We start from the raw sequence: 14,388 nt of genomic DNA on the forward strand, positions 1-14,388 counted from the left end.
TAAGACGTGTAAATGTAAGCCAATCTGAATTTTAAATCATTAGAAACAACTAGACATAAATATGTGGATCAGGGACATTATGGGTTAGGGGTGAGCAGTATCGTTAATCGAAACCGGACCAAAAAAACCGAAAACCGAACTCTTCATTTTTTTCATTTATACAAGCCTTTTTTTTTCCTCTATTTCATGTATTATATGTATTAATTGTTTAACACTATCATTTTCATGTATTTATATCTCTATTTCATGTACTAATATCTCAATTTCATATATTTATACCTTCATTTCATGTATTTAAGCATTCATTTCATGTATTTTTAAGCAAAATTTTAGCCAAAGTTTGATATTAGTTATTAATCGAAGGTAATCGAACCGATCGGTTTAATTCGGTTAATGCTAATAACCGAACCGAACCGTGCACACCCCTATTATGGGTGCTATTGCACCTACCTTAATTATAGATATAAAATTACACACCAAGGTCAGTTGGTACACTTCACTTAACGATCGCCATTTGGTGGATGTCGTGTACGAAAAATGAATATAAAGGTTTTTACGATTTGACACAACTCGACTTGGTACTAAAAAGATTACCCATTTTTGTCCCGCTACACAACATACACACGCGCTAATTTTATCACCTCCAAAACACACAATGAAATACACATTCCCGGACTCAAATTACACAATCTTTTAGAATTCAAAAACAAGCAAACAGCTCAGATCGGCTAGGCTAGGCCGTACCAAATGTTGACAGAGCCGATTGGAACAAGGCAGAGAAGGCTTGGGATGCAGTCTCATCATCAACTTTTATCTTTATTTGTGCTTTACTTGTGGATAAATTGATTACACTCTACTAGGAAGTTTGAAGGCTCATTTTCCTTTTGTGCAAAAAAGAAGAGCTTAAAATTTGGGGCTTGTCCACCTGAAGCGATACAATGAATGCTATCAAGTTGCATGTGGCGTACAAGTGCTTGAGCACTCGTCATTGCTGCCACACCTTGTGGACTTATGGACACTTCCTGCAACCAAAAACATATAAAAATAATCAACACAGCTTCAATTTTAGTATGCATACACACATGTAGCGATGGACGATCATGGATCATTTAAATCAAGGCATACCATTGACAGTATTCTCCAAGAAACCACAACCACTCTTAACATATACATCTGTGTGACACACGCGCACACACACATGTACATATAGGGAGAGGTTCATTACAAAAGACTAACTTATTGCAATAACAAAAAAAGCAAACCTAAATTGCTTAATCGTTCTATCAATGGTTAATATTTTAACCTTTTACTTTTTACATACAAAAACCAGTAAAATAATCTGTTCACTTTTGTTTTAACTTTTAAACGTGTACCTACTCATATTGTTATGTATAGGCTATGCGTAAGAAACATGCCTACACATGGTACACATTACCTACACATGTGTAGGTTCTATTAATAAACCAAATTATATTTATGTATTATTTTTTTTAGAATGTTAAAAGAGATGAATTAACATTGCATTTTTTAGCTGGAAAAATGAACGATCTTTTTTCTTCTCTGTTCTAGCAAGAAAGTTTCTCTCTATGTACAAAAGATAATTACTGATTCAACTTTAGTATTTCTCACAAAATTGGTTTAGGTTTGTCTTGCATGCTATCCGTTTTAACAACATAATACAAGCATACAGACACATGTATATACGCATGTATTATGTATGTTTGTTAAAATGGATACCATTCTAGACCAACCTAAATTACGAGAGATACTAAGATTGAATCAATAACTATCCTTTCTTACGGTACACATATGTTAAATTAATGCAATAATCATCTTTTGATTACACACTATATCAACTTCTTTATTTATAGAATGATATCAAACTTCTAAAACTGAACAATTTTCAAAACAGTAGAATGATATATAAATGGCAAATGCTTTTTATTCTAAAGGCAACTATTTCAAAACAATCATATCCAATCATAGACCCCTAGTTGAATATAATAACATATAAATACCAATTAAGAATCATTAAAAAAAAACAATTTAGAAGGTTTTAGTCCTTAAAAGGTTCTTAAAAAAGCAATAAGATACGGCCCAATTTCACATAATAGAGAGATCGATAAAAAAGAACCTGTGATGTTGAAACCGGAAGTTGGCGCCATTTCTGTTGAAAAGTGGTTGGATCAAGAACCGCTTTAGCATTTAGCTTCAACAGAGGAGCGGGCGCAGGGGCAAGGGTAGGGGAGGAAGACAATCCCAAACCAAAGATATCATCAATGACCGAGTTAGTTTGTTGAGCATGTGCTGGTTCAGTTTGATCAAAAGATACAAGAAGCGATCCTTGAGTTTGTTGGGGTAAGGAATCTTCATTCCTTGTGGTACTCAAAAGGTGGTCCTCATCATTGGCTTCCACCCTTTAGTCATCAACACCAATAGACATGTTTCCAAGCTCTTCTGAAAAGGCAAACGGTCCTTGGTGCTCCTTGTCTGTTCAAGGCTGCCACCACACCAAACTATATTAACAACCGAACACTTAACTCCTGCTTTGGTAAAATTTTATATCACATGCATATAAATATATAATACTCCCTCCGTCCCATTTTAAATGTCATGGGACCCAAAACCATAGTCACATGGATCGCGGTACGTTCCGGTACGCGGTTCGTGTCTTTCTAAAATTCGGTACGAGGGAGGGTAGGTTCATTTGGAACGCCAATTCGGTACGCGGTACAGTGTACCATATACAAAATCGAATATTCATAATCATAACTCATAAGTGTTATGTTGTGGTCTCCGATCCATCATGGGTCGGGTCCGGTTTAGACGAATAGACAGAATTAGGAGATTAAGCTGTTTGAGTTTTGGCCAAGCCCAAAAGCTCTAATCAGGCCCAGTTTAGTTAAAGGGTTAAACCCTAATTGTCTAGTCTATATATTCTCTCCTGTACTTGTAAGTTTGTATCACTCAATAATAAGAAAACCCTAGTTATCGACAGTGGACGTAGGTCATACACTGTGACCGAACCACTTAAATCCTTGTGTCTCTTTCGTTTATTCTTTCGGTTTTACTATTGTATTCGTGTTTGTGTGTGACTCCGATCCTAACAATTGGCATCAGAGCCTGGTTCTCGATTATACACACAGTTCCGCCGCTGCTGCTCCGCTGCTACAGTACCGCTGCCGCCGCTACAGTACCGCGCCGCCGCTACAGTTCCGCCGCCGCTGATTAGGGTTCCGCAGCTGCTGGTTCGTTTTTTCTGATCAGTTTCCAGTCCTTTTATTCCTTGGGTAGTTTGGTTGTTTGCTGTAATCAAAACTCAGTTTGGATAATGGCTGAAGACGGAAAGATCAAGATTGAGAAGTTTGATGGTCAGGATTTTGGATGGTGGAAAATGCAAATTGAGGATTTGCTATGTCAGAAAGACTTAATGGAAGCACTAGAAGAGAGGAAACCGGAAAGTATGAAAGATGATGAGTGGAAGGTACTTGACAGAAAAGCCATAGCTGTTATTAGACTCTCACTAGCTAAGAATGTGGCATTCAATATTGTAAATGAAACTACCACGTATGGTCTTATGAAAGCCTTGTCAAATATGTATGAAAAGCCTTCTGCATCAAACAAGGTATTTCTGATTAGACAGCTAGTTAACACCAGAATGAAGGAAGGGGCATCTGTTACCTCTCATGTTAATGACTTCAACACTATTATTTCTCGTTTGTCTTCTGTTGATATCAAGTTTGATGATGACGTTCAAGCGTTACTCTTGTTATCCTCGTTACCCGAAAGTTGGTCAGGGACTGTTACTGCAGTTAGTAGTTCTTCTGGGAATACTAAGCTTACTTTTGAAGGAGTCCGGGATTTGATTTTAGGGGAGGACATAAGAAGAAGGAATTCTGGTGAGACATCTAGTTCTATATTGAGCACCGAAGGGAGAGGTAGGAGAAGAGAGAAAGGTAATGGCAGGGGTAGGTCAAAGTCTAGAAGAAGAAGTCAGTCAAAGCCCAGAAAAGACATTGAGTGTTGGAATTGCAAAGAAATGGGGCATTTCAGAAACCAATGCCCTAACCCCTCAATTTCAAAAGAAAAGAAAGAATCTAAGAAGGAAGTTAATCTGGCCACCGGTTCAGATGATTCAGAAGGTTCAGAAGAGACTCTTATCTGCTGTGTTGAAGAATCAACAGATTCATGGATTATGGATTCTGGTGCATCTTTTCATGCCACTTATAGCACGAAGAAGATGAAGAATCTCCGAACAGGTAATTTTGGTAAAGTTCGTTTGGCTAATAATCATGCTGTTGATATCACGGGGATGGGGGATATTGAACTAAAAACTTCATTGGGCACCTCATGGACTCTAAAGGATGTTCGGGTCGTTCCTAGCCTTAGAAGAAAGCTAATTTCTGTTGGGCAGTTAGATGACCAAGGATATGATGTTATGTTTGGTGGGGGTCAATGGAAAGTTGTGAAAGGGAATCTTGTGATCGCCAGAGGTAAAAAGAAGGGCACTTTATACATGGTTGAAATTCCAGCTGATGGGATAAATGCAGTGACCAGTGGACCGAGTCAGTCTAGTTTGTGGCACCAACGACTCGGCCACATGAGTGAAAAAGGGATGAAAATGCTCGTTGCTAGAGGAAAAATTCCAGAACTGAAGAAGGTTGAATCTGAATTTTGTGAACCATGTGTTTTCGGTAAAAAGAAGAAAGTATCTTTTGTGAAGACCGGAAAACAACCGAAAGCTCAGAAATTGGAGCTTATTCACTCTGATGTCTATGGACCAACTTCAGTCTCTTCTTTGGGAGGATCGCACTATTATGTCACCTTCATTGATGATTCGACACGCAAGGTATGGGTTTACTTTCTTAAAAATAAATCTGATGTTTTTGATACTTTTAAGAAATGGAAAACTGCTGTTGAATTGGAAACTGATTTGAAGGTGAAATGCTTGAAGTCGGATAACGGTGGTGAATACGTTAGCAAAGAATTCCGTGATTATTGTGAAGAGTACGGTATTCGGATGATCTTTACAGTCCCTGGCACTCCTCAACAAAATGGAGTGGCAGAACGAATGAACAGGACGTTAAATGAAAGGGCAAGAAGTAAGAGACTTAATGCCGGGCTTCCGAAGACGTTCTGGGCAGATGCAGTTAACACTGCAGCTTATTTAATTAACCGGGGATTGTCAGTACCGTTGGGTTTCAAGACACCAGAAGAAGAGTGAAAAGGTAAAGCTGCAGATTATAAGCATTTGAAAGTATTTGGGTGTAGCGCTTATGATCTAGTGAAAAATGACAAGCTTGATGCTAAAGCTAAAAAATATGTTTTCATTGGATATGGGTCAAACGAAATGGGCTACAGGCTTTGGGATTTAGAAAGCAGAAAAGTAGTCAGAAGCAAGCATGCAACTTTTAATGAGGCTGAGTTATACAAAGATAGAAACACTTCAAAATCAAGGGTTCAGAAAGAGCAGGTTGAATATGAAATTGATGCTCAGAAAAAGACAGTTGAGTCAGCTACCGAACCCGAGACAGAAACTGAAGAAACCACAGTTCCTGAATTTGAAGATGATGATATTGGTGGAAATGAAGAGTCAGAGGGAGTCTCTGACAGTGGGAGTTCAGAGTCTGAGGATGAACAGTCTCCACAAGAACCTGACCCGCCCCAGCACTGGGTTAGGAGGTCCACCAGAGTTTCTAAACAGCCGGTACGTTACAAATCTTCAGTTAATTATCTCCTTTTAACTGAAAATGGTGAGCCAGAGAGTTATTATGAAGCACTTAAGTTGAAAGATTCGCTCCAGTGAGAGCATGCTATGAAGGAGGAGATGAACTCTTTGAGTAAAAACCAGACATGGGTTTTAACCAAGTTTCCACCAGATAAAAGAGTTCTACAGAATAAATGGGTCTATAGAGTCAAGGAAGAACATGATGGGTCTAAACGATACAAAGCTCGTTTAGTGGTCAAGGGTTTCCAGCAAAAGAAGGGAATTGATTATAATGAAATATTCTCTCCAGTTGTGAAGATGACCACCATCAGATTGATCTTAAGTATTGTTGCTGCAGAAAATTTACATCTAGAGCAATTAGATGTTAAGACAGCATTTTTACATGGTGATCTTGACGAGTAGATCTATATGGCACAACCTGAGGGATTTCAGGTTGCCGGGAAAGAAAAATGGGTCTGCAAATTGAAGAAAAGCTTGTATGGTCTGAAGCAGGCACCTAGGCAATGGTACCTAAAGTTTGATGATTTTATGGTGAGAACTGGGTACAAGAAATGCGAGGCCGACCATTGCTGCTACTTAAAGAAGTTTAAAGGCTCATATATCATTCTACTTCTTTATGTAGATGATATGTTAATTGCAGGATCTGATATGAAGGAGATTCGCAAGTTGAAGAAACAGTTGTCTGATGAATTTGAGATGAAAGATCTTGGTCCAGCCAAACAGATTTTGGGGATGAGTATATCTAGAAAGAAAGATGGCTCCATAAAACTATCCCAAGAGAAATACATAGGGAAAGTGTTAGAAAGATTCAGGATGAATGATGAGAAGACTAAACCGAGAAACACACCTTTGGGAAGTCATTTCAAACTTACCAAAGACCAGTCTCCCAGAACAGAGGAAGAAAGAACAGAGATGGCTAAAGTTCCGTATGCATCTGCTGTTGGCAGTCTCATGTACACCATGGTTTGTACACGGCCAGACATTGCTCATGCTGTCGGGGTAGTTAGTCGTTTTATGTTGGATCCGGGAAAGGAACATTGGGAAGCGGTGAAATGGTTACTCAGATACTTAAAGGGTACTTCCAGTTTGGGGTTATGTTTTAAGGGGAAGGATACAATTCTAAGGGGTTATTCAGATGCTGATCTGGGTGGATGTAAGAAGACGTTTAAAAGCACTACTGGTTATGTTTTCACAGTTGGGGGAACAGCAGTATGTTGGATGTCCAGACTTCAGAAAAGTGTTGCTTTATCAACCACTGAGGCAGAATATATGGCAGCAGCCGAAGCAAGTAAAGAATTAGTATGGTTGAGAACTTTTCTTGAAGAGTTGGGAAAGAAACAGGCAGAGTTCTTCTTATATTGTGACAATGAGAGTGCAGTGAAACTTGCGAAGAATCCAGTCTATCATTCGAAGACTAAGCACATCGGGAGGAGATATCACTTTGTCAGAGATTTGATCAATGATGGTGTTTTCAGTTTGAAAAATATCTCAGGTGCTAAGAATCCAGCAGATATGTTCACCAAGCCGGTGATGCTGGATAAGCTGAAGCTGTGCAGAGCTTCAGCAGGCATAAAGAAATAATGTTGTGAAGGCGAAGGGAAACTAGGAGGTGCAAAACCATATGGGTTTTATTTTACATGTACAAGGCAATGCAGGTGAAGACATTTTACGTCTCCAAATGGGAGCAGGTTGAAATGTTTGACGCATCCAAGTGGTGGTTTAGAGAAGATGTCTCGAAGCCCAAGTGGGAGATTGTTATGTTGTGGTCTCCGATCCATCATGGGTCGGGTCCGGTTTAGACGAATAGACAGAATTAGGAGATTAAGCTGTTTGAGTTTTGGCCAAGCCCAAAAGCTCTAATCAGGCCCAGTTTAGTTAAAAGGTTAAACCCTAATTGTCTAGTCTATATATTCTCTCCTGTACTTGTAAGTTTGTATCACTCAATAATAAGAAAACCCTAGTTATCGACAGTGGACGTAGGTCATACACTGTGACCGAACCACTTAAATCCTTGTGTCTCTTTCGTTTATTCTTTCGGTTTTACTATTGTATTCGTGTTTGTGTGTGACTCCGAACCTAACAATAAGTGTAATTCATAATCAAAACAAAAAATTCATAATCATATTCATAACTAAAAAGTTTATAATCGAAACAGTTACATTCTCGGTCGTTAAAATATTTAACCATCCATATATATTAAAAAAACAATCTTCTATTTTTGAAGATAATATTGAGTTATTGATAGCTAATAATTGAGATAAATAAGGAGATCTCAACTGGGTTTTTTTTAAATTGAAATTGTCTTTTGGAATTCCGGTACGTGATTTTCTACTATCCGATACGCCGTTTTCTTTAATCGGGAAAGCGATTTTGTAAGTGAAAGTTCGATTTGTCAATCAAACAGGTACGCTTCTAATTTCCGATCCGGGCCGCGTACCATTGACGATCGAGACGCTTTTGTACCGCGATCCGGTACGAAACCGTCTGGTACGCGGATCGTGGGTGGTGTAGCGTTTCATGTGACTATGCCCAAAACACACAAATTAAGAAATGTTTGATCATTTTATTTTATGAGCTGTAAAATGACAATAAAGTCCTTTAAGTTATTATGGCTAAAAACCATTTTTCTTCCTTGGCTAAAAAATCCACTACTTTATATGTAATAGTAAGGGCACAATTGGAAATTGAATTTATATGTATAGAAATGACATTTAAATTGGGACAACCAAAAACGGAAAAATGGACATTTAAAATGGGACGGAGGGAGTACATAAAAAGATAGGTTTGGGGTTTATTATGTTATTGTTTATGGATTATTCTAGATTGTGTATATAATGCATTTAGAACAATGGTGTTATGATTTGGTAGAACTGATGTTTACAGCCTAATAACATGTTAGTGACACAAAATATAGAATAGAGCATTTCGAATATGAATTTAGGAGATTATAAAATAGGTGTCGGTAGTCATAAAACAAAAAAAATGGCCATTTTAACAAATATTATATAGTGCAGCGTAGAATAGCGGCACACACCTCAAAGTAGTACACCTGTACTACTATATGCTGACAACCTAATGGTGATTACTATCATCTTTAATTACTCACCTCTTTAGCACATAGTTTTGCTTGATATACATTTTGATCTTGGACACAATCTGTGCCATTTGTGAGACCGTACTGGGGTCTTACCTTACTGGTTAAATATGATGTTTGGTTCTCAAAAACGCATATGCTTTCGTGATTTATGTTCAGATGTATTAAAACATGCTATAAATTATAGGGTGTGTTTCGTTTGAATATTTGAATTGAAGGGTGTGTTTGGTTTAAAGGTATGAAAAATTGAAGGGTATGACTTTGATAACCATTATATTTGATTTAAAGAAAAAGGTTTATAAAAATTTTAACAAACAAAATCTCCTTAAATCCACCTAAAACGGTTGGTTTATGGAATGTATCCCATGCTCTTTGTTAAATTTAATGAAAATTTCATCCCATTTGTTCACAACTTATTTCATCTCCAACTTACGTATTCTTGTAATTTCTCTCATCTGATTCCTCATTCAATCCGAATCCAGATATTAATTTGTGATTTTCCTCTTCCAAACATATTTCACACCTAACAGGTTTCACATAAGTAAAAGTTTGTTCCTTTTCTTTTCTTTGTTGCAAAGATATAATTCCATTGATTTCTTGTTAGTTTGGTTTGCATTCGTATTATTTTGTAGTGTCATTAATATAGTTCAACAAGATATGTAATTGGTTAGTGTATAATAGCACTCACCAAGTCTTTTAAGAATCGTCCCCAACAAACTTAGATATGGAACTTATTTTGCTACAAAATTCTGTAACAATTGTGTTTGGTTTCATTTACAATTAAAATAACAGAAATACAAATAAAAATAAAAAATAATAGAAATACAAATAAAAAAAAAAAATAATATTGTCCTCTCCATCAACCATACATGTTCGTTGTTTTTGCTCGAGAGAAATTGATTCATCTTTGGACTTATACTGTTATCAGCATTAATTTATTAATATTAATTTTAATCTACTTAACAAAGAGCTACTAGATAATTTTAATCTACTTATCTGCCCATTATGCTACTAGATAGGTTGCTTTACTTGGGTCATATAAACATTGAAGTAATCAATCAATATCCATGAAAGGGATTTGACTGTCAAGAAAACTATAGTAGCGAAAATGTGAGTTATAACGACACTGATACTAGATTAAGAGCCAATATTAGTATTTTGGCTAATATCATTGTTTCATTTGACTTTTCGAGTATATCAAGTTCGGGAGCGTATAGATACGTTCAAGGGGATCTGTGCGTGCTTACCTTATTCATGTTTCTCGGCTCTTTTATCTTTTACTTCTATATTTTTCTCACCATTTTGTGTTATTAGCAGTTTAGTACAATTAGTTTTGGTACATTTTGCTTTGTTTCTGTTTTTTATTCCTTGTGCCACAACACTTTATGCTTTCTGGAAACTATACTCTGCTTGTAAAGAAAGCGTTTGAACATGCCTAAAAGCTAAGGGTTGTAGAGATCAACTTGTATACATTGGGCCAAAGGGCACTTGTGCTAAAATATGCTAATCCAATAATTTGATTATTGTGCATCTTCATGTTCAATAAGACAGTTTCATTATTGCAAAAGACAATTAACAATCCACATTTTTAATAAAAACCAACATAATTAAGGCAATCTGTAGCTATTATAAAACCAACAGGTAATATACGAATTAAAAGAAAAGTAGAAAATGGTACCTTCTGGTATAGGACAGATAGACTGTTAAACTCATCAAATATACGATCCTTGATCTCACTGCTCTGAGTATCAGCAAAGACTGAAACAGCTTGCTTAGTTGGATTTACTACACTATTTGCCACTGATACATTATGCTGCAAAAGCCTGTAGTAAAATAAGGCTCTATCATGCACATCCTACAGCAAATTTAGAAGTAAAATAGTTAACACTAAATACAATGATTCCATGTTTTATACAATCCTATATGATAGCAGAGTATGTCAACCTGATGCATATCACTGAGACCAGCAGCCAATGCCGAACCTAAGGCTTTTTGAGTCTCGGGTGGTCTTCTGAAAAAACATTTCATTACTGCTGTAAGCAGATGCAAACGTACCTGCAATAATTAAAATGACTATTTATGTAATAATAAATTGTTATTTATCCAGCTCAGAATACTTGACTTGTTTAAAACAGATAACTAAGCTTGTAAACGAATAGAACGTGCGATGAACCATTAGTGAACCGTTCAGCAGGAAGTTCATTTATGTCAGTTTATTTAATAATCGAACGAACGTGAACAAAACTTTATGTTCATTAAGTTAAACAAATGAACATGAGCACGTCTCATTCGTTAATTTATGTTCGCTAACATTCATTTATGATTCATTTACGTTCTTTTGTGTTTGTTAGTTTACGTTTGTTTGAGTTTGTTCGTTTACTTAATAAACGAACAAACATGAACTAAATTTTTGTTCATTTAGTTAAACGAACGACAAGAACACTTCTCGATCGTTCATTTATGTTCATGAACGTTCCTTTATGTTCGATCAATTACGTTTATTTATTTCGTTAGTGTACGAATGTTTAAGTGTGTTCGTTTATGTATTCATTTAAATTGCTAGGCCCATTAAATTTAGTCTGGTTTTATTAAATTAAAATATCACCCACTACAATTTAGTCTAGTTTTATTAATTTTTCAGGCCCAACAGATTGATATTCACGTTTACTTTTAGCTGATGTTTGCTCAATTATGTTACTTTGTTTAAATTCATTCATTTGTGTTCAGTAATATTGGTTTGTTTATGTCCGTTTACATTCGTGAACCATTCATTTATACTATTAACAAACGAGCATTAACATGTTCATTTTCTTAGTGAACGGACACGAACAAGGAAACCCTGTTCGTCTAACTGTTCGTGTTCGATCGTTTGTTCAGTTAAAGTTAAACCAACGAACATGAACTTCGTTCGGTTTGTTTTACAAGCCTACATATAACATAATGTCAATAGCTGGAAACACAAAAGATGAATTTAACTAGGGTTTTATTTTGTCTTGGTTTTCGTTCATGAGCATCACTTCAGAAATGACAAAACATGCGTGTTATTTTATTCGATAAAATTAATTTGTATACATACAGCTGGTGTGACAGAGAAGAAAAAGAACTAAGAATATAAATCATATGTTACCTCAGGAGAAGTTTCATCATCCCAGTCATCAATCAAACCTTCCAAAGCATAAGGAGCATCCTGCATATCTTGAGCATACTCACCTAACATCCAAATAAGAGCTGCTTTTGCTTTTGGCTCTTGTACATTATTACTGCTAATGTTGCCAATAACAGCAATGCAATCATGACTCCATTGCGGGTACTTTCGCAAAAGATCTTTTACAAGAACCTAGATAGATCATACACCATGATTAACATTTCAAATTACTTGTCTTTTCAATGCATAACACAACACTGATAGATTCTCTTGCAATGGGAATATCAACATTTGCAGCATATTCACACAATTCAGTCACTAAAAAAAATAATACATGTAAAATGTCATCAAGAATTCATAAATGAAGATTGAAGACAGAACTAGTAACATAAAAAAATAGAATACTTACCTATTTCATAAGTATTGCTCTCATTTGCCACTGCGGTCAACATTTCAAGCTTCAATTTCTTAACATAGAATGGTTCATTGTATTGACAATACAAGTGTTTATAATCTGATGCAAACAACATCGGTGCACGCATAACGAGAAGATGCAAGTGGCTAAGAACTGCATATGATTGCTCAGGGCTACCAGAGCTGACAAGAGTAAGTAAAGGGGCTTTGATACGCTCATACACCTAAAAGCCATTCATTCAGAAAAGGAAAATTATTTACTATGTGTTATGTTGTTATTACGTTGAAAAGATAACAAACCGGAAGTATAAATATATATATATATATATATATATATATATATATATATATAAGAGAACCTGTTGATGGACATCTGTCATAGACAACGTCAATTGTAGAAATAACTTTATGGTTGCTAAAACAACTGCACCGTTTGCATGCTGAAGTCTGTCTTCTAGAAGATTCATGATGTCAAATATCTCATTGCTATCAGGTGGTGCATACTTAGAAACCAATTCAAGAACATTACACTGTGCCCATTCACTGAATTCTTTGATCCTAGAAAAAAAAAACCTTATAAAAGTCAACTTATGTGCTTAACAACATTACTTGTTCAAAGAAACTTCATACCTATTCAACAGGTAATATATGATTGGTTTGCTAATTAAGGTCTCTCTCTCCCTTGCGGCTTCCTCTGACGAACTTGCTTCCAGACCCCATATCTCTAGTAGAGCGGATAAACAATTTGCAACCACCTATAACGGTTTTACGACATTGATTCACAAATTTCCAAATTTGATAAAACAAAATTAACATTATCTACGGTTAACAAAGCACCACACCTGAGCATCGGGATCATTAAGCATCAGATGCTTAAGAAGCGCGGGAAAATCCGCATCAATACACGTCGAAGCCGATATATGATACAACTTGAGCACCCCAACAGCTGCAACCATCCTCACATAACTATTCCCATCTTTCAATCCCGAACCCAACGGCCCCACCAAATACTCCACCAAATTCGGCACCCGAAGGGAGCCCAAACTCCTCAAGGCCAAGCCCCTAATCATCGGATCCTCGTCCTTACAATCCCTTTGCAGAAAGTTAATGGTCAGCAGCGCAAGATCCGGGTTATACTTGGCGTAATTACCGACATACAAGTAACACATTTTCTTTAAGACGATATCCGAAGTAGCGGAGCACATGACCATCTCGCTGAAGACCGAGGAGACGTCGATCCCGATGGTCATGTAGGAGATGACCTTCTTGAAAAGATCCCGCTTGGAGTCGTCGGTTCCGGGTGCTCGGCTTCCGGCTAGCTGACGGAGCTGCATCTTGAGATCGGAAACCTCACCTTTACTGCATGTATGTTGATGAATTCAAATATGAATAATAAAGATTAGTAATTTGGGTATAAAAGTGAATAGGGTTTTGTTTGAATTGAGGATATAATAATAATAAGATGACAATTAATTAGGAGATTATGAGAGTATTATTGGTACCCGGAAGGTTGAGAAGGTGATGGAGATCGGTGAGATTGAGCCGGAGGAGCCATTCTTGGATCTGACTGACTTGAATTGTCTTGTGTAGTGTCGATGGAGGGAGGTTTGGAGTTATGCTGGAAACTTGGGTAATGGCTAATTTTATTTATTATTTTTTTTATAATAGCGTTTGGATATACCATCAATACCCTTCATAAGACGGGATGTCAGGTCAGACTCACCCAAGAATACCATCAAAGAGTAAATTCATCATTATAGAAAAACCCCCTTAAGTTAGGTTTCGAACCTGAGGCCTCAAAAATCCCAAGTTTTAACCATTACTTTCATACCATTGAGCCGGAAGGCTAATTGCGAGCAATGGCTAATCTACTTTGATTTGTGTAATTTGACTGTGGAATTTAGATTAGGTGAATTAATGAATTCCGTATTACACGTTGTTGAAAATATAAAAGCAACAATATAGCAACTTGTAAAATAAAGAATAAGATACTTAATTTTTTAAACA

The 14,388-nt window shown here is 36.6% G+C and overlaps 1 pseudogene across 1 annotated transcript; it reads right to left on the minus strand.

The window, feature by feature from the left end:
* Positions 1–575: 575 nt before the first annotated feature.
* Positions 576–14,017, minus strand: LOC143546450 (beta-adaptin-like protein A; annotated as a pseudogene). The gene is made up of 10 exons (XR_013137589.1): positions 13,884–14,017; positions 13,224–13,740; positions 13,012–13,136; positions 12,741–12,939; positions 12,377–12,605; positions 11,950–12,285; positions 10,767–10,877; positions 10,501–10,677; positions 2,135–2,500; positions 576–1,022 (listed from the first exon to the last, which is right to left on the minus strand). The product of XR_013137589.1 is annotated as a beta-adaptin-like protein A (transcript).
* Positions 14,018–14,388: the final 371 nt, after the last annotated feature.

Source organism: Bidens hawaiensis, unplaced genomic scaffold (assembly GCF_021521415.1).
Source record: "Bidens hawaiensis isolate Kalapana, Puna unplaced genomic scaffold, B.hawaiensis_p1.1 tig00014347_1, whole genome shotgun sequence".
NCBI lineage: Eukaryota > Viridiplantae > Streptophyta > Magnoliopsida > Asterales > Asteraceae > Bidens > Bidens hawaiensis.